The 23278-nt window shown below is 37.2% G+C and overlaps 1 protein-coding gene and 1 long non-coding RNA gene across 2 annotated transcripts in view; one reads left to right on the top strand and one right to left on the bottom strand.

The window, feature by feature from the left end:
* Positions 1–23278, bottom strand: part of st6galnac3 (ST6 (alpha-N-acetyl-neuraminyl-2,3-beta-galactosyl-1,3)-N-acetylgalactosaminide alpha-2,6-sialyltransferase 3) — an 85577-nt gene that overhangs the window by 36958 nt on the left and 25341 nt on the right. The gene's annotated exons all lie outside the window — the stretch shown is intronic.
* On the top strand, positions 358–22992 carry LOC106953152 (uncharacterized). The gene is made up of 3 exons (XR_001426139.1): positions 358–535; positions 7775–8237; positions 22983–22992. It is a non-coding gene; the product is annotated as an uncharacterized LOC106953152 (long non-coding RNA).

A 23278-nucleotide genomic window follows, 5' to 3' on the forward strand; every position in this document is an offset into this window, starting at 1 on the left:
GAAATACTGCCAAATTAGTGTCATGGTCTTTCCTGTTTTATCCGCAGTTTTCACTCCAAACTGTTTATTTTTAAGCTGTTATGAGGCACAGTGGAAAAAACGGAAACTTCTGCTNGTGAAAAGCCGTTTTCTTGTGTGAACTGTGGAAAAAGTTTTAATCAAAAAGGGAGTTTAATTACACACATGAGGATTCACACAGGTGAAAAGCCATTTTCATGTGTGAACTGTGGAAAAAGTTTTAGACAAAAAGGGTCTTTAATTATTCATATGAGGATTCACACAGGTGAAAAGCCATTTTCATGTGGGAACTGTGGAAAAAGTTTTAGTCAAAAACCGCTATTAACTCAGCACATGACAATTCACACTGGTGAAAAGCCATTTTCATGTGTGAACTGTGGAAAACGTTTTAGTGGAAAATGGAATTTAATTCAGCACATGATTATTCACTCTGGTGAAAAGCCATTTTCATGTGTGAACTGTGGAAAAGGTTTTAGTCGAAAACAGCATTTAACTCTGCACATGAGGATTCACACTGGTGAAAAGCCATTTTCATGTGGGAGCTGTGGAAAAAGTTTTAGTCAAAAACCGGATTTAACTCTGCACATGATGATTCACACTGGTGAAAAGCCGTTTTCATGTGTGAACTGTGGAAAAAGTTTTAGTCAAAAACTGACTTTAACTCAGCACATGAGGATTCACACTGGTGAAAAGCCGTTTTCATGTGTGACCTGTGGAAAATGTTTTAGTGATAAACGGACGTTAAATCAGCACAAGATGATTCACACTGGTGAAAAGCCGTTTTCATGTGTGAACTGTGGAAAAAGTTTTAGTCAAAAAAAGCATTTAACTCGGCACATGATGATTCACACAGGTGAAAAGTCGTAGAAATATTTTCCATATATGTCCTCTGTTGAGGTTCACTATAAAAGTCATTTAGATGAAAAACTGAATTATACATAGGGCTTTGTTGTCTATAAAGTGGAGAAATGGTTTAATTTTCTAATTTGTTAAATGTGATAATTTGGTTCTTGACATAAGATGTACAATATGAACTTGAAGGACGGATTTGTATTATTCTGAATGGAGAGAATGAGTTGGGTGAATGAGATTTACTTTAATGAAATTTTAATCCAAAAGAAAATGTGCTGTTGTGCACTAATTGTAGATTTTCATTAATTGTTTTGCACTTTGAAATTTACTGTATTAAAAACTTCTTTGATAGGTTTGTCTTTAAAGCAAAACTAGACTGAAACTGATGCTGTTATTTGTTCCAAAATATATTAACCAGTCTATGTAAAAGCTTTTCAAATAAATTAACCTGCCCTTTTACTTTGAAAATGCAATATTCAATATAAACATATTTTCCTTCATTGATTGTTCAAAATATGTGTGATTATTGTCTCCAATAATTTGGAGTGTTGCTTGTCTTTGTATATTTTTTATATTTTCTGCTGTGGCTGTTTTCTGTTAAAGATCACTATCTTTTTTTAAGAGTTTAAACTAATTTAATCTCTATACATATAGATATATGTTTAAGTCCTTACAAAGTCACCTGATCACTTGGATTTCCTTTGAAAATGCAGTGAATGCTGAACGCTACTGCTGAAATATGCAGAAATATTTGAGTTCAAGTGCAGAATCAAGCTTACAAAGGTAAAGTATAATAAATATTGAATAATTTTAGGATTAAAGAGAGCAACGACTTTTAACCCATAGAGAAGTAATAAGAGTGTATAAGCTAACAGTCAAAAAAGAAAACTGCTAGCTTAAATATCAATATCATGTTGGCTTACGCTAGCGTGTTGGTTAACATGACTTAAGCCATTGATTAAGGGAGGTTTAGTTTTAGGTAAAAAAAAATTAGCTAAAAATATAATATTAGCTTAAATTCTATCATTACCATGTTGCGGTATGTTAGCATATAGCATGTTGGATAACATTAACTCAGTCCATTGAGTAAGTTAAGCTTAGCTTTTTTGTCCCAATTAATCAAAAGCTAATGTTAGCTTAAATGCTACATCATGTTGGGTATAGAGTTGCCACCCGTCCCTTAAAATACGAAATCGTCCCGTATTTGGCTGTTAAATATTGCGTTATGTATTGAACCGATACGGGACGCGACTTGTTCCGTATTTCTATAAATGTCCGATAGACACACCTAACACACATCAACACTTACAATAATGACCAAAATAAAACACAGGAAATATTATGGACAGCTAAATTCTCGTGGCGGGAACGAAAGGACCCCAGAACGCTACGGACCGACGCTGTTTTCACGGTTGCCTAGAGACGGACACTATGCAGCCACGTCTTTTTAAAACGTCTTTGACCCGACTTTTCGCCGTACTTAAAACCAAAACCTCTCGTAAGTTGTAAGGATACAGACGTGAGAGGGAAGACGCCAATCCCAGACTTAATAATGTTAGTGAGGATGAACACAAACACTTTAAAAAATGTTTCCATCGTGGCGCAGTGTGCTGCTGTCTATCATACAAAGCGGATCAGGAGAACTGCAGATCCGTTAGAACCTAAAGAACCAGAAATCAGCGTCTCTTCATCCTCAATCATCTCCTGACACTGATATAGTACAGAACATTTTATTATTGATTCACTTTTTTTATTGTGCTTTTAGTTGACTATAGTGGTTTGATTATTTGCTTATTTAATGTACAATTCTTGAGAATAGGGACAAAACATGTCCTATGGATAAAGCACAAAATTTGAATAAAATATACACACAATATTTTTTTTCAAAATAGTCCTTCTCCTGGTTCAAACCTGATGGCTCAGCTAAATCCTGTATCGACTTCTGGCTAATCTCAGACAGTCTGATGCAAAATAGTGTAAATGCTGGAATTTCACCTGCACTTTTATCTGATCACTGCCTGATACAACTCAGTATCACAACTCAACTGAAAAAAATCCCATAACAAAGGTTACTGGAAATTTAACTCAACCCTGCTTAACAACGAAAAGTTTAATAACGAAATCCCGGAGCATCTGTTTTATTTGTCGTGATAAAAATCTGAATTCTTACACAGAAAAATGGGAATTTTTTAAATTTAAAGTCCTCCAAATCTCAATCAAACACAGCAAATAAACATCTTTCCAAAATAAGGAAAAGGAATTAGAAATCATTCAGACTTAGTCTTATCTGCTCTAAACCGTTTTTTAATGATGATGACAAACAGCGCTAAAAAAATTCTACAGTCTGATTTTTATACTAAAAAAGCCACAGGAGCATATTTGAGGTGCCGAGCAAAGTGGATTTAGGATGGTGAGAAAAGTACTGCATATTTCTGTAGGTTAGAAAAAAGTAAACAAGAAAGAAATGCAATAAAATGCTTGCAAAATAAACCATGCACAGACTCAAAATTAATATTCAAAGAAACTTTTACCTGAAACAAGGTGTCATCACACTCATTCCTAAACCCGGTAAAGATCCAACTCTTCTTGATCATTTAAGACCTATAACACTATTAAGTAATGATTACAAGCTCCTGACACACATTGTCGCTAACGGGTTAAAATCATGCATATTCCAGATTATCTCTGGCACTCAATCTGGATTTATAAAAGGGTGCTGTATGCATAATAACATTCGCTTTATTCTGAACTTGATTGACTGTAACCATTTAGTTGAAAATGAAGGCTTTGCATTATTTTTAGACTTTTATAAAGTCTTTGATATGTTAGAACATGAATTTATGTTCAAAGCTTTAGGTTTATTTGGGTTTGGAAATAAATTTATTAATGTAATTGAAACATTTTACAAAGAGACAAACAGTTCAGTGTGTCCTCCACATGGCACCTCACAAAGATTTAGCATCAACAAAGGTATAAAACAAGGTTGTCCAATCTCCCCCTTGCTTTCCATTTCAATTAAAAATTCTCAATTTGGTAAATTATCGGTGCTAGGCAAAGAGTTTTCTATTAGTCAGCTGGCTGATGACACAACCATCTTCTTAAATAACCTGAATGAAATTCCCAAAATTCTCAAATTGATTGAAACTTTCTCAAAGGCCTCAGGGCTTAAATTAAATTTAAACAAATGTGAAATTTTGCCTCTAAAAGACTGTCCTATATCTACTGCTTTTAATATCCCTGTCAAATCTGATGTCAAATATCATAAAAATGATTTAGAAAATCTGAATATTTGGGAGAAACTTCAAAATTGTAAAACTCATAAATAAATGGACACACAGAGATTTATCTATTCTGGGAAGAATATTTCTCACCAAAATGGAAAGTATTTCCAGACTTATCTACCCTGCATATAAATTAGGAATACCCGATTCAGCAACCAAATATCAATAGGATGAATTTTGACTTTATATGGAAACAGAAAACTCACTATATCAGAAAAGGTAATTTAATCAAACAGTTTGAAGATGAAGGACTGCAAGCTAATTATTGGAGCTATACCCCCAAATATTTAACGTACAGCTAAATGTTTTTACGATATCCCTGATTACAGAACCCCTGAACTACCTGGACTTCTGATTAATGGGTAACCCTTATTATCTCTAAAATTCATGGACAAACATCAAGATGCAGAACTGTATAATATGATGAACAATCTGAAACTGTTGGAAAACCCCTAATGTTTTTGTTTCAGTTTTTGTTTTTGTTTTGTTCTTTCGTTTCTATGGAAGCAGCCTGTGTCTGCTTCTTCAGGTTTATCAGGTTTGTGTACATCTGATGCCGATACCATGTTTGTTGTATATGGTAATAAAAAACAATATGTTGATCACGGACAGCCACAACAAAAGGGGGGCATCACCATCTGGGCCAAACGCACCACCTTCAATCCCCAGAGCTAAAAAAAAGAGAGAGAGAGAAATAAATACAAACTATTATTAAAATACCGATAGAAAATTAAAATAGATAAAACCATTAAAAGTCCTTTACACTCGACCACCAGCACCGCACAATTAAGTGTACAAGCCGGTGCTGATCGGCTCTCAATAAGCCACAAAGCAGCAGCGCTCATTGATATACGGATACAATTGGAAAGGTTCTTATCTGGCGAAGTGAAGAAACTGTGAAACATGTTGCGGGATGTAGGAGATACGAGTCAGAGGACAATATTAACTTTGGATTTGTGGAAAACTGGAATACTGATATTGTATTTGTTTTATTTAGATAAAGTGAAAGAAAAGATTTTACGTTTTTCAAAGAAAACTGAGAAATCTTTAGATGTGATGATCGTATGATCCGCAAGGTGGCGGTAATGCAATGACATAAATGCCGACAATCATAAAATCCCAAAGAAGAAGAAGAAGACGTCTGTTGTGTTGAATGTTTAAGTGTTTCTCTAAAAATATCTTCAGTCCAGCTTAAACGAGTTTATCAACGAGCGGTTAACTGCTGCTGAAGAAACTTTCACAGAGTTTAAAGGAATCATCGTCAAGTCGGAGGAAGAGATGGATGATCAGCGCAGACTGCTGGATTTTCCCAGGATAATCTTACACCGGATAGGTAGGAAACGCCAGCGTGTGGACGCAGGTTAATACAGTGATCCCTAGTTTTTCCAGGGGTTGCGTTCCAAAAATAAGTGGCGATAAGCGAAAGCCGCGAAGTAGAGTTACCTTTATTTTTTACGATTATTACACAGCATAATTAAATACTCTACATTGAAACCAAAGAACAAAACCTGTTTTGATTTTTTTATGTGCGTGTTCATCAATCGGGCCTTAATGTGATCCGGAGTCATGGCATCAAAGCTTCTCCTCCAAAATGCCCCGCGAGATTCACAACTGTATCTACGGCAGAGCGATGGATCAAGTCAAGCGAGCCTCCGGTCGGGTTTTGCGCTGATTCTGGACAGTTTTTTTTTCCCAGCAGGCATTCAAAGATTCAGTTTTCATCTCCTGAATGGCCAAGCTGCATTACTTATATTTAAATACCGTAACATTATAGACCCTTTTCACAGTGACGTCAGACAATGGCCGCCATAACTCAAACCTGGGTATCTTTACTTCCGGTGTGATTTTGCCTTGGGAACCAAGCTGAAAAATTCCCGCATTCTCATAATCTTAAGGATATAATAAAAGGTAAGTTTAATAATAACAGCATTTAAGTGTTAGATAGCTGTTATTAATCATTGTAAATTCACCATTCTCTAACTGTGTATAAAATAAACAGCCTCCGATCGGAGAGTAAACCACCTAGCAGCAGCTTTAGCCACATTTAGGAAAAAATATACTCTCTGTCAGCGCTGTAACGTTTAGAGGTTCACTTTCTGTATTTTATAAAACAGTGTTTACGTGTTAGATAACCGTTATTAGTCATTGTCAATTTACCATTCTCCAACCAGCCTCCGATCATGAGTAAACCAGCTAGCAGCAGCTTTAGCCACAGTTAGGAAACATATACACCGCCGCCTGTCAGTGATGTAACGTTTAGAGGTTCATTTTCTGTATTAATGGAAAATAAAGGACATAAAAATAAATAACTTTAATCTGATTACTGGATTTGAAATACGAACTCGTTAGATTATTCGTTACCGGAAAAAGTGGTCCGATTAGAGGAAGGCATTACAAAGCAGCGGCGGCACCGGACATCTCTGCTTATAACAAACAAACCCCTATTTTATGGGATGAGTGGCAACTCCAGTCAATAATAAAATATAAATAATAAAATATAAATTAACAAAGCTTCGAGGCACGTAAACTTTCCTCAAGGAATTTTAATAATCAAGGAACTCGAATCATTTGAGGAATCGCTTCAGCCCTAATTCAAAGTAGTAAAAATAAATATCTTGAAATAATACAATTTAGTGTTAAACATTAACAATGATCCCTACTATAATTAATTTTGTAATAAATAAAATGTATTTTTAAAATCCATTCATTTGAAAATTCTCCAAATATCAGCTGGATATGATGACTAATCTGTCTCTCTGTTTACGCTCTTGAATTTTCAAGTTTATTTTTTGGTCATTTCTGTCCTAAACGATGAACTATTTCTCCTATTTACTTCAGTAAAGTTAACAATTTCTCTTTTCTTCTGTTTCCCTCTCCAGATTCCCTGCAGTGTAACTTTTGTAACCAGGAGAGGAGATCCACTCTGGACCAGGAGGAGTTAGAACCTCTGCAGGTGAAACAAATCCAGGAAGAATCAGAAGATCATCAGATAAAAGAAGAGCAGGAGGATCTAAAACAACAGCAGATAAAAGTGGAAGAGAAAAAAGTTTACTGCAGTAAGGATGAAGAACAGATTGAGTTAAAACAGGAGACTGATACCTGCATGGTGGTTCCTGTTGATGAACAAACATCTCTCACTGAATCAGAACCAAACAGGAACAAGGAACAGGAAGCTGCTGAAGCTGAGAAGCAAAATCAGGAAAGAAGCAAACCTTTCTCATGTGTCATCTGTGAAAAGCGTTTCCATTTCAAATCTGTTTTTGATGCTCACATGAAGATTCACACTGGTGAAAAGCCATTTTTATGTGTGAACTGTGGGAAAGGTTTTAGTCAAAAACGGGTTTTAACTCGGCACATGATGATTCACACTGGTGAAAAGCCGTTTTCATGTGTGAACTGTGGGAAAAGTTTTAATCAAAAACAGGCTTTAACTCAGCACATGAGGATTCACACTGGTGAAAAGCCGTTTTCATGTGTGAACTGTAGAAAAAGTTTTAGTCGAAAACTGACTTTAACTCAGCACATGAGGATTCACACTGGTGAAAAGCCGTTTTTATGTGTGACCTGTGGAAAAAGGTTTAATCGAAATCAGTTTTTAACTCAACACATGAGGATTCACACAGGTGAAAAGCCGTAGAACTATTTTCCATGTATATCCTGTGTTGAGGTTCACTATAAAAGTCATTCAGATGTAAACTGGCGTTATACACTGAAGGGCTTTCTTGTCTATAAAGTGGGAAAATTGTAACATTTTCTAATTTGTTAAATGTTATAATTCGGATCTTGACATTTTGATATTTAGAGATGTACAATAAGAACTTGAAGGATTGATTTGTATTATTCTGTGGGGAGACAATAAGTGGGGTGAAGGAGATTTACTTGAATACATTTTTAATCCAAAATAAAATGTGCTGTCGTGGGATTTTCATTAATTGTTTTGGACTTTGAAATTTTCTGTATTAAAAAATTCTTTGTCTTTAAAACAGAGCCATAATGAAACTGATGCTGTTATTTGTTCCAAATTATATTAACCAGTCTATGTAAAATATTTTCAAATAAATTAACCTGCCCTTTTACTGAGAAAATGTAATATTCAATTTAAACATGTTTTCCTTCATTGATTGTTCAAAATATGTGTGACTTAGTCCATTGTGTAAATTAAACTTAGGTTTTTTTGTCCTAATTAAACAATGGGGCCCCACTCTGGAGCCAGGCCTGTATGGGGGGCATGATGGCGAACGTCTGGTGGCCGGGCTCAGCCCAAGGAGGAGACGTGGGTCTCCCTTTAGGAGGGGCCAAAGTGGTCGGGTGCATTGTGTAATGGGTGGTGGCTGAGGGAGGGGGGCCTGGCGGTCTGATCCTTGATTGCAGAAGTTGACTCTTGGGGCGTGGAATGTTACCTGTCTGGTGGGGAAGGAGCTGGAGCTGGTGTGTGAAGTTGAGAAGTTCCGGCTAGAAATAGTCGGTCTCACCTCGATGCATGGCTCTCATTTCTCTCTCACGTGAGAAATGACAGTGAGACCTGGAGGGGCGTGGTTGGGAGGAACGGCCCCACCGATCTGAACTTGAGTAGGTGTTCTGTTGTTCTACTTCTGTGCTCATCACGGATTGTCCTTAGCGAACACTATGTTCAGGCATAAGGGTGTCCATATGTGCACTTGGCACCGGGACACCCTAGGCCGCAGTTCGATGATTGACTTTGTCATTGTTTCATCGGATCTGTGCCCGTATGTCTTGGACACTCGGGTGAAGAGCGGTGCAGAGTTGTCCACTGACCACTACCTGGTGGTGAGTTGGCTCCGGTGGAGGGGGAGGAAGCCGGTCAGACCTGTCAGGTCCAAACGTGTTGTGAGGGTTTGCTGGGAACGTCTGGCAAAGTCTCCTGTGAGACGGAGATTTAACTCCCATCTCCGGCAGAACTTCAAACACGTTTGGGGACTTGGGGAATATTGAGTCTGAGTGGACCATGTAGAACACGCGGTGTTCTGTCAGGTCAGAACAGGCTGTCAGAATACCACCAGATAGCTGCAACTAGTTGACATGAAAAATAGCAGGTAAATGGCAATAATCTTAAGAGGCTCCATGGCCCACCAATGCAATGCATGCACCCAAAACCTCACCCAAAGACAGTGAAAAGCCTGTTTCACTGTCCCCAACTCGCACTGTATGAGAAACATTTACATGTGATGTATCTACATATGATCCAGAAGGTGGCGGTAATTCAACAATATGAATATGATTGTTCTTATTGCAGGAAAACAGAAGGAGTAGAACATGTGTTGATTTATTGTAGAAAATAAATAAAAGAGGAAGGAATTGGAAAGGGTAAAGGGAAAGAGTTCAGTAACTATGGCTAATTTATTAAGGAAACATCAATCACAGGATATAATTCTAGCACTTGTTAAATATTTGAAAGTTACAAACTTAGCTGAAAGGATTTAGTATGTGTGTGAATGCTTTTGATTTGAAGATTGAAAAAAAAAGATTTCTGAATTACATCTCCGTCCAGTTGATGGCAGTAATGCACAACGTTTGTAAACTGCCAGAAAACGTCGTAGAAGAAGAAGAAGAAGAAGAAGGCTGGATAAGGATTGGAGGAGGGTTCTTCGACGGTGACACGCCTGGAAAACCGACCGGGTTTGAAGCAGATTTTGGCGGTTGGCCTAAGGTAGATGGGGGTGGTGAAGACGATTATATGGATGTTGATGATTGGACTCCGGCAGGCAGAGGAAGAGGTAGAGGCAAAGATAAGGTTTTGAAAGAGGATAGAGAAATTGGTAGCCGGAATAGTAAACGAAGTTTGGAAGAGTGCAGCTCAGATGAAGAAAACAGAGTGGTCAGGAAGAAAGTAACAGGTGAAGAATTAAGGTAATTCTTAAATTCAGGAAGGAAGATATGAATATTAATCCAAGTCCGATAGCAGTTTCAAGAGAAATAAAAAAGAAACTAGGGGAGGTGGAGTTTGATAAAATATTACGAGATGGAAGCATGTTGATAAAATGTAAATCTGAAGACCAAAAGAATAAATGCATGCAGATTGACATTTGTATACACACACACACACACACACACACACACACACACAAACACACAAGGAGTAATTTAGAGAGACCAATTAAGGCTGTGGAGGCTTTTGTATGGTGTTTGTCAAACCGGAGCACCCGGAGAGAACCTAGAAAGTCTAAAGTCTACCCATCCCTCCCGCACCCATCCCTCTATCTGCCCATCCCTCTATCCATCCTTCTTCTCCCTCCATTAAAAGCACTTCTACCGTCCCTTCTTTGGATGGTTTTTGTCTTTTACTCTGTCGCTCATCCTGCGAGAATCTGCTTTTTGTTTGCTCTCATTAATATCTGAGTCTTCTGATTCTGCTCCAGACTTTGAATGTCTGACTATCGACCTCAGACTTTTCTTCAACTGTTTGTTTCTTATTTCATGCCAATCTGCTGAATCCTCAGACATGTCCTCTTCTGTGGGGTAGAAACTATCTCTTCTGCAGGAGGCATCTGTTGAATCGTCTGTGCTGCTTTCAGACGTGTCCTCAGTCGTGAAGTAGAAGCTGTCTCTTCTTTGGGAGGAATCTATTGTTCCATCCTCTGGTTCAGGTGTGGGTTGTGGATATTTCTGGTTGGAATCTGTTGACTCGTCAGTGCTGTCTTGCTCGTGATATGTGTCACTTGAAGATGACTCTGAAAATGTTTCTGGTTTCCTGATTGCAACAGTATTTCCTGGTGAATCCAAATTCTGTGCTGAAGAAGTTCCTAATTTCACTGTGTCAAAAGGAGGTTTAAGGTCCCCCAGAAATTTCTCAATTTCTGGTTGGAAGGCCTTGTATTCCTTCAGGAGATTATTGATTTTAGTCTCAAAGTATGCCAAGCGACTTGTCACCTTCTTGTTTTTCTTGTTCTCTTTTGAAAATGAGGAAATCAGTACTTTGGTTCCAAGTTTTACTTTTGGTTTCAAGTCTTCAATCTTCTTCAGGTGATCATTCTCAGTCTGCTTCAAATCTCTGATCTTCTTCTCCATGTCTTTGTAAGCAACCTCCCAGGAAGTTTGATCCGAAAGTCTGTCTGTTAAGACCACAACCACCGTTTCTAACTCTGCGTTGAGGGCTGTGAGTCTTCGTTTCTCATCTACTGCGCACAGAAACTGGTATTTCAACATGGGCACATTGGTCGCTTGATGTCTCAACATTTTGATCATTTCCACTAGTTTCTTGTTCTTTTCAACTTCTACCTTCATTTCTTCCTGTTCCGCCGCTACTTTCTGCTTCACAGTGACCAAGTCGTACGTTTTTAATTTCTGCCTGATCTCTCTAAAGAAGCTGTCTTGCAGTTCCATGATCTCCTTGCTTTCCATTTCCATCTCTGTGAACTGATCAAATAGCTTAGTTTGATGTACAAGTTGTCGAGACAAGACACCAATATTTTTTCTTAACTCTTTGTTAAGAAATGTCAGCCGTTCCTGCTGTTGCTGCGCGGCCCTTTTCAAAGATTTCATCACAGGTTCCTCAAGTAGTTGTTCGTTTGTTTTTACCATCACGTCAAAAAGCAGCTCTCTCCTTTTGCATAGATTGTCCACTTTTTCTCTCTCATCAATCCAGATGTCAGATTCCAGATTCAGCTTAAAGAGCCGTCTTTCGCATTCCTTGAAAAACTCCTTCTCATCTTTCTCCAGTCTTTTCCGATTTTGATAATAGCTTCTGAGGTCCTTGGCGTTCTCGAGTTCTGTGTTGATTTTCAAGAGCTTCTGGAGCGCCCTCTTGTTCTTCCTGCGGACTTTTTCAGCATCAAACATAGAAGCTGCTGCTTTCGCCTTCACAATTTTAGACATTTTCTTGGGGGGAAAAGCCAAAAATATCAGAGCAAAACAAAATGTAGGTCAGTCAGGTTCAAGGCCAAAAGCCAAATGGAGAGAATTTTGATGATTCATAGCCCTTTGAGGCTATGAATCATCAAAGGGTGCCCTTGGTGACATCATTGTTGTGATGTCATAACCTCCCAGGGCTCTTTTTATTAATTACTGTTTGAATGACTTTTAAAAGTGACCTGAAAGCTACATTTTCTTCACTGACTGAAGCACTTCGGGACCAGTGTGTCTTAAGTCTATTCAGTAGTTCGAGGCAGCAGAAATCTAACGTCTCTAATTTTCCACAGGAATGTTTGTGAAATTAATTTAAATTTATATCTTTTTTTTGTTGAACAGACTCCAATCACTGAAAATCAAATAAAAACACACAATGCCGTCCTGGTGCAGAGACAGCAATTCTAGAAAATGTGACAGCATGGAGGGATTTTTAAACTGGAAAAGTACATGTTTACATGGGGATTCAGTGTGGCAACGCTTTAAAAGTTCTTTGCATTCTGAACTNGGGCCGTTGCTAGGTAACCAAAATTTGGGCGGGAACTTGCTTGTTACGCAGCAAGCTGTTGCTAGGTAACCAAAGAATTAGAAAGCTAGCTGAGGCCACCACCGTACAACTGTTGAGAAGCTAAAGCCTTTCCTCTGCCTACATCTCCCAGAATGCTGTGCAGTTCTGGATCGGAGTTTAGTGAATAATCTATATATTGAGTATTCTATCAAATGTATTATCTATTGATCACAACGCAACATTTTAAACCGCACAGTTTGATGGGTTTCATTGGGATTTTGTATGATAGATTAATCTATTTGTTGTCCAGCCCCATAAACACTTTATCATTTGTATCAACATGTGAGAAGCTCAGTCGTTTCTGCTCGACTTATAAACAATACGGAGTAGGGATGATCTGCTGACAATATTTTTATCAATAATAATTGGATAGCAAAAATGCTTAAGAGACTTTTCTGCTGAATTTTAACCAGGTGAAGCTAAATCTACACCACTTGAGAAGCTCTGCGTAGAACATTTAATCTTTTNTTTTTAAATCTTGAATTTGAAATGTGCTAAATTTTTGTACAGTTTTGGATTGTTTTTTTCTCTGAATATGTCATTCTTTCAGCAAATGGCCTTTTTTGACTGTAGACTCCAGATTAATTGATTAATAATCAATTAATGAAATTGATTAATAATCAATTAATCACAATTAATCGTTTCAGCCATAAACTTTTCACTATAAAACAACAAGTACTTTGATTGCATAATTTTAAAATGATAATATGTAATAGTGGTGAAATGAAAGCAATTGTTCCAGCTGCATGTCAAAAAGTTTATAATTATTAGCTGGGCATTTGGGCTAAGACACTGGAAACAAGAATGTACAACATCTAATTTGGCCTTTAAGTCTTTGCTGGAATTACTATAATTTATAAATCAAAGTTGCAAGAAAGTGCCAGCCCCCCTTTAGAGTTTAAAATGACTCATTGAAGGTGGTATTTATCAGGGGAAGCCCACAGCGGAAACATGACTTATCAGTGGAGAAACTCTGGTTTTGGGGATTTCAACACTGTAGCCAGGAGGTGACTGCTGCCCGTTTCACACAGCGTTGTGTATAATTGGAACCGAATAGTTCACTTTCAATTTAAAGTTGAACATATAACACTGACAGGATGCATTACGACTGATGGGGCACAGAGCATTATGGGCAAACTCATTTTTCTTGCTTAGGACACAAATTTGAGATCCATCTTTGTCTGGACTGCAACCTTAAATGCATTATCTGACATGATGGAGTGACTGTTGCCTCGCATTAAGCAGCAAGCAGCATTTTACATCCAAGTGTCCTCTGCAGATTTATTGATAGTGTCTCCAAAAAAACAGCACATCAGAGAACAAACACCAGAAACAGTGTTTGAGATTCAAGATATGCAGCCGTTTGCAAAGTATCCCTTCCAACTCAACATTTTAAATCGCTCAGTCTGACGGGTTTCATTGGGATTTTATATGATAGACCAGCACAAAGTAAAATAAATCAGTAGAAAACAGCAGCAGAGTGAATGGGAAGATGGATGAAGCTAAATACACAACAACCGTTTCTGGGCATTATGGTAAAAATTAGGCCCCTGATGCAGCAGGAAGAAGTTGTCCAAACTCTTCTGATGCAGGCAAAATAAACTATTTTGTCAAAGTGGGTCGGTCATGAACCTTCCTCCATTTCTATATGGAAATCAATGCTAATGGACGTTTCTGTTTTGATCAAACTTGGATATTAGGCTGATAGTGCGATGGTCAATTTTCAGCAAAAATACTAGAGGGCAAAAAGCTGCTCACTGACGATGACTACCATTGGTTTTAGCTGTTAAGTTATCAATATAACACACTAAATCTTAAATATGCTATATAAAATAAAAAGGGGCACAGGGCTTTGCTACTAATTGTCAACACGATGGCACCTAGTAACAAAACAGCGAGGTGAAGGGAAGTTGTTCAGTTATGTTAGCTTGACTTTGACAACTGTAACATGTAGATGTGATGTGGAATCCGGTGTGTTTCGATTCAGTTACAAAATAAAAAAAGGTAACCCATACACCAACTCTGACAGATCATCAGCACAGCAGGAGTTTAAATAAGCTAATCAACCACTGCTGTGTTAGATGGCTAATAGCAGTGGTAGCTAATCTACCACAGCAATCACTTGTTAATAATCGCAAAATAAACATCAAACCTGAAAACATAAAACTGTAATGGACTGAATGTTCTGTTCTGTGTGGGGAATGCTTTAATGTTTTATGATGTTGAATCCTGATACATTGGTGATGTTGTCAGTTGCTATGGATATGCGCCTGTGTGGAGCGTAGTTGACATAGAGAGCGAGAAAAAAAGTGGCTAAGAGTTGTTCTTTAACAATTTTTCTGCGTTATTTTTCCCTTTGCTGTGATGCACTGCACTAAATTAATAATACCTACATGTCTAGTTAGCAGGATTGTTCTACCGCAGCAGTGCAGCTATGGATGGCATGCACAAGAATCGTCTTTTTGCTCTCCAGCATTGTGCGCACAAAATGTCTGGATGTAAACAATAACATCCAAGGGGTTCATCCATACTGATGTCTAGTGCTGATGTGTAAACATGCTGAAAAATTGTTGGATATAATTCCAATAAAATACATAGAATGAAGTGAGAAAAAATATAAGAGCTATGAATACCTGCTGAGTACCGTATGGGTCGGCACCAACTGCTCTGATGAAACGGTTCTCGCCTACATTAGCAGAAATGTGAACCACCGAGGTGGGAAAAGATGAAAAGCGGACAAGAAACAGCAGCAGAAGGTTGGCAAGTGGTAAAATTTTACAACATGAAAAACTGGGAAATATCTCACACCGTACGTGATGGCACACCGCTCTTCACACGTTCTCACCTTCACGCAGAAACACCCTGTTCCCACACAGCAAAGCGCCGAAAACCACGGCCAGTTAGCTGCTCCCTTTCCACATCAGTCACACACGCAGAGCAAAAATACTCTTAACACTTGGCTTCTTTAAGACACGATTACAGCAGTAAAAACAAGCTGACCAACCATTCTGTAACTCAGCTTGGGTTGCTAGGTAACGGGTGGAACTTCACTGAGGTTGCTAGGTAACGGGCAGAACTCCACTGTGGTTGCTAGGTAACGGGCAGAACTCCACTGTGGTTGCTAGGTAACGGGCTGGGGTTACTAGGTGAACCTTCTCCAAATCTAACCAAATTGGTATCAAATATTTCTGCAGTAAAGATTTCCCTTTGTGTTGCTATCATTTTAAAAAGGATACTTTAAATTGTTTTTTTTTACCCATATAGCATTTTTTCATATTTCAGTTTTTTAAAGTTATGAAGGAAGATTTGAGTTTATTCGTTTAATCTGCCCAGATGGCACCATGGGAAGAAATTAAATTTGAGTTCAGGAAAGTGGATGAAAAAGATATTAGAAAAGATGAAGGACAAGGACCTGCTAAATTGATTTGCTGCTGATAAACTGAATTTGAATGTGTGATTAGACTGACTCAATTTGACAATGTGGAAATCTGCGTTGGATAAGTTTACTTTTTCTAGTATTTAAAAAAAAACAACAGAATAAGACGAACATAAACCAATAACATGATGTATAGAAGAATAATGAGGATGAAAAAGAGACAAGGTTGGATGAAAAAAAGGGAGATACGGCTGATAAGAGGGAAGAAAAAAAGATTGGAAAAAGGACCATGAGTGAAGGGAAACAGGCTTGAAATGAGGTAAAGTTGGATGAAAATAGGTTTAAAAAGAGGAGAAAGGAGAAATTGATTACATTATAACAACGTAATCAAAGGTTGATTGTCTTCAGATCAATACCAAAACTAACTTACATGTAAGTTTTGTCTTATTTCAAGTGAACTAAGATATTTGGACTATAAACTAGACAAAAATAATTGGTAAGATTTTGTTTTTGCAGTGAATGTCCTTCAAAGCTCTTACAATTATTGCAACGCCATGTATTTATTAAAAAAATTTCAGTAAACTCTGAGCAAATGTTTTTCTTTTGTGGTTTAGCAAATTGAAAAAAAAAAAAAGAAAAAAGAAAACCTGAAAGCGCAAAAGCTGCAATGATATGTATTTTATAATAGAGTTTTGGCCAACTCATATCTTCCAAAAAATAATGGAAAATAGTCAATACATTTCAAATAAATCATCAAAATGAAACAAGAATATTACTTTTAATTTGCTAATCATAAAAATGTTACATTTTACAAGAAATTACCGAAGTTTAAGATCTTATTTCATATTTTTTGACCATCCCAATAATTATAGTTTTAGACGATGCCTTCCTCTTTCAAACAGGTAATTTATATTTTGCTATTCCCGCTATTTAAAGTTCATTCAGTTCTTGATGCCAGACTAAAAGAAGATGTTGAATAAAACCCACCGGAGCTTTAAATAAGCAAGAATCTCAGCAGAGACAGCCTGGAGCTTTGTGTCACAAGGCCATTTCACCCGTTTACATTGGTATTTTCTAAAGCAACAGCGTTTGATCTAATTAAGCTTTTAGACGAGGCTGACCTGCGACATGACTGGTGGAGCAGAAGCGTGTGGTTTTGCTGCTGTGGGGTTTATTCAGGCGCAGTAGATCAGAGCAGAAAATGCATTTACAGCTTTAGAGTCTGGAGGGTAACCGTGTCTCCTACCTGCTTCCCTGCCCAGCTGCTACAACGAGCGATTCGTGTGAGCTGAATGCGATTATGTTCGCATAAGAAGGTGCAGCACTTTCTGTCAAAGCCAGTGAGACAAATGTCTGCCGGATTCGTAACAAAACTATTGGGAGTAAAAAGGCAGGAAGTAAATCTAATCTGATGTAAATATGGGAGTAAAAGCCATAAACACAGCATGTTGAGCTGAGCTCAAAGAAAACTGTTGGTGTTTTAACTAAAACACTGAAGAAAAGTTTTATTTGATTTCCCGTTTATAAATATATATTAGGGATGAAATGATTACTCAGATCAATTGTCATGAATCGGCTATTGAAATAATCATTAACTGAAGTATACATGAAGATGAAACTTTACGAAAAGACTGCATACATTTTGCATTTGGAATAAAGAATACACTTTTCCGTAACTCTGTTCTTATGACGTTATTTCTTTTTTTGTTGCATCCTTTTCTACAAATGATGAAATGTTCAGAAAAGAAATGCTGAATTGTTTTTTTATTAGTTTAGTTGCATCTTTTAATGTGTTTATAATATTGGATAAAATAAGCAGAAGTGGCCAAATGAAAAATCTGCAGAATTTTACTTTTTTTTAATCCGATTAATCAATAGAATAATCGATTACTAAAATAATTTTGTTTCCTGCTCATATTGTGTGAAGTGCACCAGTCCCTCCTGAAGCAAAACACCCTCACAAGATGAATAAAATGAACATATTACATTTGAATCAATGTCTTCAGATCTATACCATGAATTCTTTGCACTCTTCTTATTTCATATCTAGAAATTTATAAAAACAAATCTTTTTATTTTGCCTTTTTTTATATATCTATATTTTAAATAATCGCAGAAGGGGGATCAAAGTCAGTTTCCTTATTTGAGTTCACAAACTTGGTGAATAAACAAAGTATTTCTCCCTGAGTTGATTTGCAAATGATTATCTGGTTTTTTATGTTATTTCAGACTCTTTTTACGGAAGATAATGACACTTTCAACTTAAAATGCCTTAAAGTAGATCTACAAGTGCACTTTTTTAGTAACCTTAAAAATCTTCTTTGCAAAATATGCTGTTGTTATTAAACATTAATAATTTTGGTTTAGGTTTAGTGAAACGAATATGGGGGTTTTATACCGTATGTTTAAACACCTGGTTTTAAGTAAGCAATAAATTGTGAAATGATTTCATTTTCATTACAATGCCGGCTTTTTAGATCCACCACACAAACTTCAACACTGACCAAAGGAAATTGTTAAATGACTTGCAGGTAATAAAGGAGAAGGAAGCGAAGAGTCGCCCGGCATTGTGAGCTAAAGTCCTGAATCACCGAGGATAAGAAGCATTTCAGACATTTAATAACAGAAATCTGCTGACCAGCCCAGTGTCGCGCTCCCTGCTAATAAATTTGCTGGTATCATCCGAGAGTCATTACATTATTAAACCATAAATGCAAATGGCCTTTAGGGAAGACTGCCCTCTGCCTTTATGTGACAGTTTGCTTTTCTCCCTCTGATGGGGTCACGCCAAACACAGGAAGGAAAAATCTGCCTCCTGCTTTGGGAGCGGCCAGTTCAACCGCTTCTCCATTTGTCTGAATTGACCGCCTTTGACCCAGTGAGCCCCCAAGAATTCGTTATTCAAGCCCAAGAGTTTCCAGTGGCTTCATTTAATAAGATAATTTCACACCAATTACAAGCTCTCAGCGCACAGAAGTAATGTCATTACACGCTTGCTTGGTGACAAATTCTTGGCCGGGATGAGGCGAGACGTGCCTGAAAATCATCGCCACGCGACGGGAAACGGTACGATAACTCCTCCTCCTGCTCTCTGTTCTCCTTAAAGAGGTCATAGTGAGGAGCATAAAATTACAGCTAGGAATAACGCGCTTACGCCTCCTACTCGACAAATCCTGATGCCGGCTGCTTGTTGTCTTGTCAGGGAAAACACAAAGCAATTACAGATACAGTCGGATGCAGGATGCAGAGGAGCGGGCGCTGCTGGTGACTTATTTGACACCGATTCACCGGCACAGCGATGCCGACTGGATCGTCAGAGTTTTCTGATTGTTTTTTAGCACATTAATTCATTTTCGGTTGAGACTCTTCAAGATTTGCAATCAGTTTTTCTTTCTGTTTGACTCGTTTTAACGGCAGCGAAGCAAACGACTCTTTTTGATAAAGAGCTGGCTGCTTTGTCAGAGTTAATAGCTTGAACTCCAATTGATCCCAAACAATCGGTTATTTTGACCTGTTAATAATGATTTGCATATAACAAATACAAACAGCACTGAGAGCTCTTGTTTACCACCTGAGCGGCAAAACACACAATCTTTGATTTAGTTTCTAGTGCAAATATCTTGGTACACTTAAATAAAGTAACTTTTCAGAAAGATGTAAGAGTTTGTTTTGAGTAAATAATTCATTAATATTGATGAAAAAGAATCACTTATTACACGGGGAAGATGTTTTGTTATGAGTGAAAGAATCGCCAATTGAATTATGCCTGTCGCAATAAGCAATAATCAATCAATTAATCAATTAAAACAAGCTAAATAATTCCCATTTGCATGATTTATTGTTTTTCTCTCTTTCTACCAAAAACTGGATGATAAAAATCTTCAGTCTGGCGATCTGGTCTGAATTAGCTCCAGTTTTGTTTGGAGAGACTTCATAATTCATCTCATTTGTTGTTTTATTTTAAATATTTAAATCGGCTTCCAGTTCCAGTGTTTCATTACAATTTAAAGTTCATTGATCTTTGAGAATGTGTTCTTGCCTTATTATGCCATTATTACCATTATAATACTTGAAAATGGTCTCATAAAAACAATATTATCGTTTATCATGATAATTTCTGGGACAATTTATTGTCCAGTAAAATTTATTACTTTTTCCATCGATATTAAGGAATAATTTACTTTAAACAAGCTCTCATATCTGGCTGAAAAGTTATCTGTAAGTTAGTTTTGTCTTATTTTAAGTGTACTAAGATGTTTGCACTAGAAATTAAACCAAAACTACTAACTAAGATTTTGTGTTTTTGCAGTGAAAATGGCTTGAACTTAGTAAGAAGGAGATGATGAAACTGAACTACAGACGGGATCCGTTTGTCAATTTTCACATTTTTATTTTTGACCCAGTCACTAATAGATGAAGGGAAAATAGATATAAATGTTTTACCACTTGTTTTGATTAAACTGTGTTAAGCAACGGGTTAAAATTGGAGCCCTTTGAAGAGTGTATTATTGATCCTGACAGTAAAAACTTTAAAAACGATTGAACCAAATGCTCGTTTGGAGGAATTGGATTTGTTTGTTGTATTTTTGTGGGTTCATGTTCCTTCAGCTTCAGCAGAATATCAAAGCTGGAAAAATATGCGCTATTAAACTGGGAAGCAAACAAAGGAAGTATTTATATTCTCACTTGTACCAGAAAGTTTCTGAACACACAAAGCCCCCGCACTGATAGTTAATTTAAACTGTTGAAAAGTACAAAAGCATGCAGCTGTTAAAAGGCTGTTCACGAAAAAAGAAACAGGCTGAATCTCCGAGCCGGCGACTATAACAAAGACGAGGAGCGGTTCAGCTGAACGGTGTTTCGTTTGAAGCTATTTTAGGATGAGAAAGCGGCGACTGCCAGGGGCGAATACAGATATATGAAGTGGACAGCTGGAGATTATGGAGCGTGATTACGCAGTCCTGACATTCACTGCTACAAAAACGGGTTAAAATAAAACTCAAAGGCCTGGGAGAGAGAGCAGAATGTGACTAATTTGTGATTACAAAATGCAGATTTTTAATTTGGTGCTTCTTCGACGTGGACGTCACTTAAAAAAGGTCTGTTTTTGTTCTGTTGGTGTTAACTTTTAATGATCCCTTTTGCTGCCTTGTGTGTTCAGGCTTTATTGCTCGTATTTACGCATTCATATTTAATCACAGCTGGAAAATCTGCAGCAGATTCTGCTTTCTATGTTTCAACAAACAGAAAAAAAGCCTCATCAGAAGTAAATTCAGCCTGTCATCTAAGATTTTATTACTGCCATCCTGCCTCCTGTTCCTTTATGACATCTCAGTAGGAGTTAAAGTTGAATGAAATGGATGCTGTAAAATAAGAAAAAAGAAAAAAGTCATGTAATTTCATGCTTTCTGCATTTCAGGGTGATTTCTATTACACAGAGATAAATGAGACATGACTAAATGACACCTGTGTTGCCGAGAAGTTTTCTACTTAGGGATGTTTTTTTTTACTTCCTTCAAACTTTTCTGTCATTTTTATTTTTAAATTCATAACTCATCAACTCACTTACTATTAAATATGTAAAAGAAAAAATCAGTTTTTTTATTACATCATATGTTAAACTGCAACACAGTTTAAATTGTCGCCGATAAAAAGTCTCATCAGGAAAATCACTTAAAAATGTGTCAGTAGCTGCGTTTCCGTTACAAATGTGAGCAAAACTTTGTAGATATGCCGCTAATGTCGAAAAAACACAAGTTCACAACAGCAGTGTTTCCATTAAATAAGAAACAATTTAAATCACGTGTGAATAAGTTTGTTCACACGACAAACAAACACAAAAAACATGTTACGCTTTCATCTTCCAACTACTTCCTGTTGTCTTCTTCGTGGTTTCCGGCAGTAGTAACATCCGGGTTGTTGATCATGTGACCCGTGAGACGCAAAGAAAAAGAGTTTCCATCGCAGGTTAGTGAAATATGCGCAAATTTAAGTCAGTGTTTCCAATTTGCACAGTTATATGGCTAGAGTGAAATATGGTGTTTGTTTTTTGAGTTAATTTAAGTAAATATACAACCAGTTAAATACAAGAATATTGCGATATTTCCTGATAAAACCATAGGATTGAAACTGGATGTACTTTTCCTTTTTCCTATGACTGTATTTTAATGAGCCTACATTTTCTGTCCCATTGATCTTCTAGAAGCGACTATTGTTGGTGTGTCAAAACCATCTTTTTGTCACAAAACCTGAGTGTTTTTAAAACGTTTTTCCATTAAGCTAATTTATTTTCTAAACCCCATCTGCGTAATTTTACGGTCAATTGAAAAGCAGCTAGTTAAACCTTTCTGCGGATTCAGCTAAGTTTTAAAGTATGATTACTTTTCTTTTGGTTTTTGAGGTGAAAACAGCTGCAGTCTCAGGAGTTATCCATGAAATGACCCTGTTTCACAGTAGTAAACTAAAGTTCTGGGAAAATTAGTTCTTATGGAAAGATGAGCTGAATCTCATAGTTGGAAAAAGTCATTGCAAAAGTAATTTCTTCACTTTTTCACAATTTGTAGCAGCAAGTCTGACAACAATTTCCAAACTCTTATAAACTAAAAAATAAATAAAAAATAAAATCATATTTTTTTGTCTTAAAACTGCTGCAGGAAACCATCAGAATCTGATTTGCTTCCAAGAGAGCCAATCAAGAGCCTTGCAGGCTACTTCAAAGAGATGCCATGACCAATCAGGTGACAGAGTTTCCTTCCCAAACATTTCTCTCTGCTCAGATCCGTAACAGATGCAATGTGAGGGAAGTTGGAACGATTTGTAATGTAACGGAGCTTAGCTGCGCTGACACTCTGAAGCTTTAACCCTTCTTTATGACGACTCACTGGGTTTTAGGTCGGTTTAATAACAGGAAGCTCTCTGCGATGCTCAGGTTAACACAGAGCAGCTCAGACCGTCATAATGATCTGACAATGAGCCTTAAAATTTTTATTACAGCTTCTGATGTTTATGGGCTGATCAATAAAAGGCAATAAACAGGAGCGGTTGCTGCAAAATACATGAAATGTGAGACATCAAATGTTTCATTTAAGCTGTTAGCATCACTGGAAGCCTGATCAGCATTAGCTAGAGTTTAAAGGGGAAATATTACACAAAATTCACATTTTTTAAACATTTTTATACTTTTATACCAGTTCAACTGCTTCTAAAAACACTATAAGTGCTTAAAAAACATCCTGAGGTTTTTTAGCCATAAGTTAAAAGTTTCTTGGTTTTTGGTAATGCCCGGCGCCGTTACCTAGCAACGCAAGCAGAGCTCTGGCA

Source organism: Poecilia latipinna, unplaced genomic scaffold (assembly GCF_001443285.1).
Source record: "Poecilia latipinna isolate Pla-1442-1.1 unplaced genomic scaffold, P_latipinna-1.0 Scaffold565, whole genome shotgun sequence".
Classification (NCBI taxonomy): Eukaryota; Metazoa; Chordata; class Actinopteri; order Cyprinodontiformes; family Poeciliidae; genus Poecilia; species Poecilia latipinna.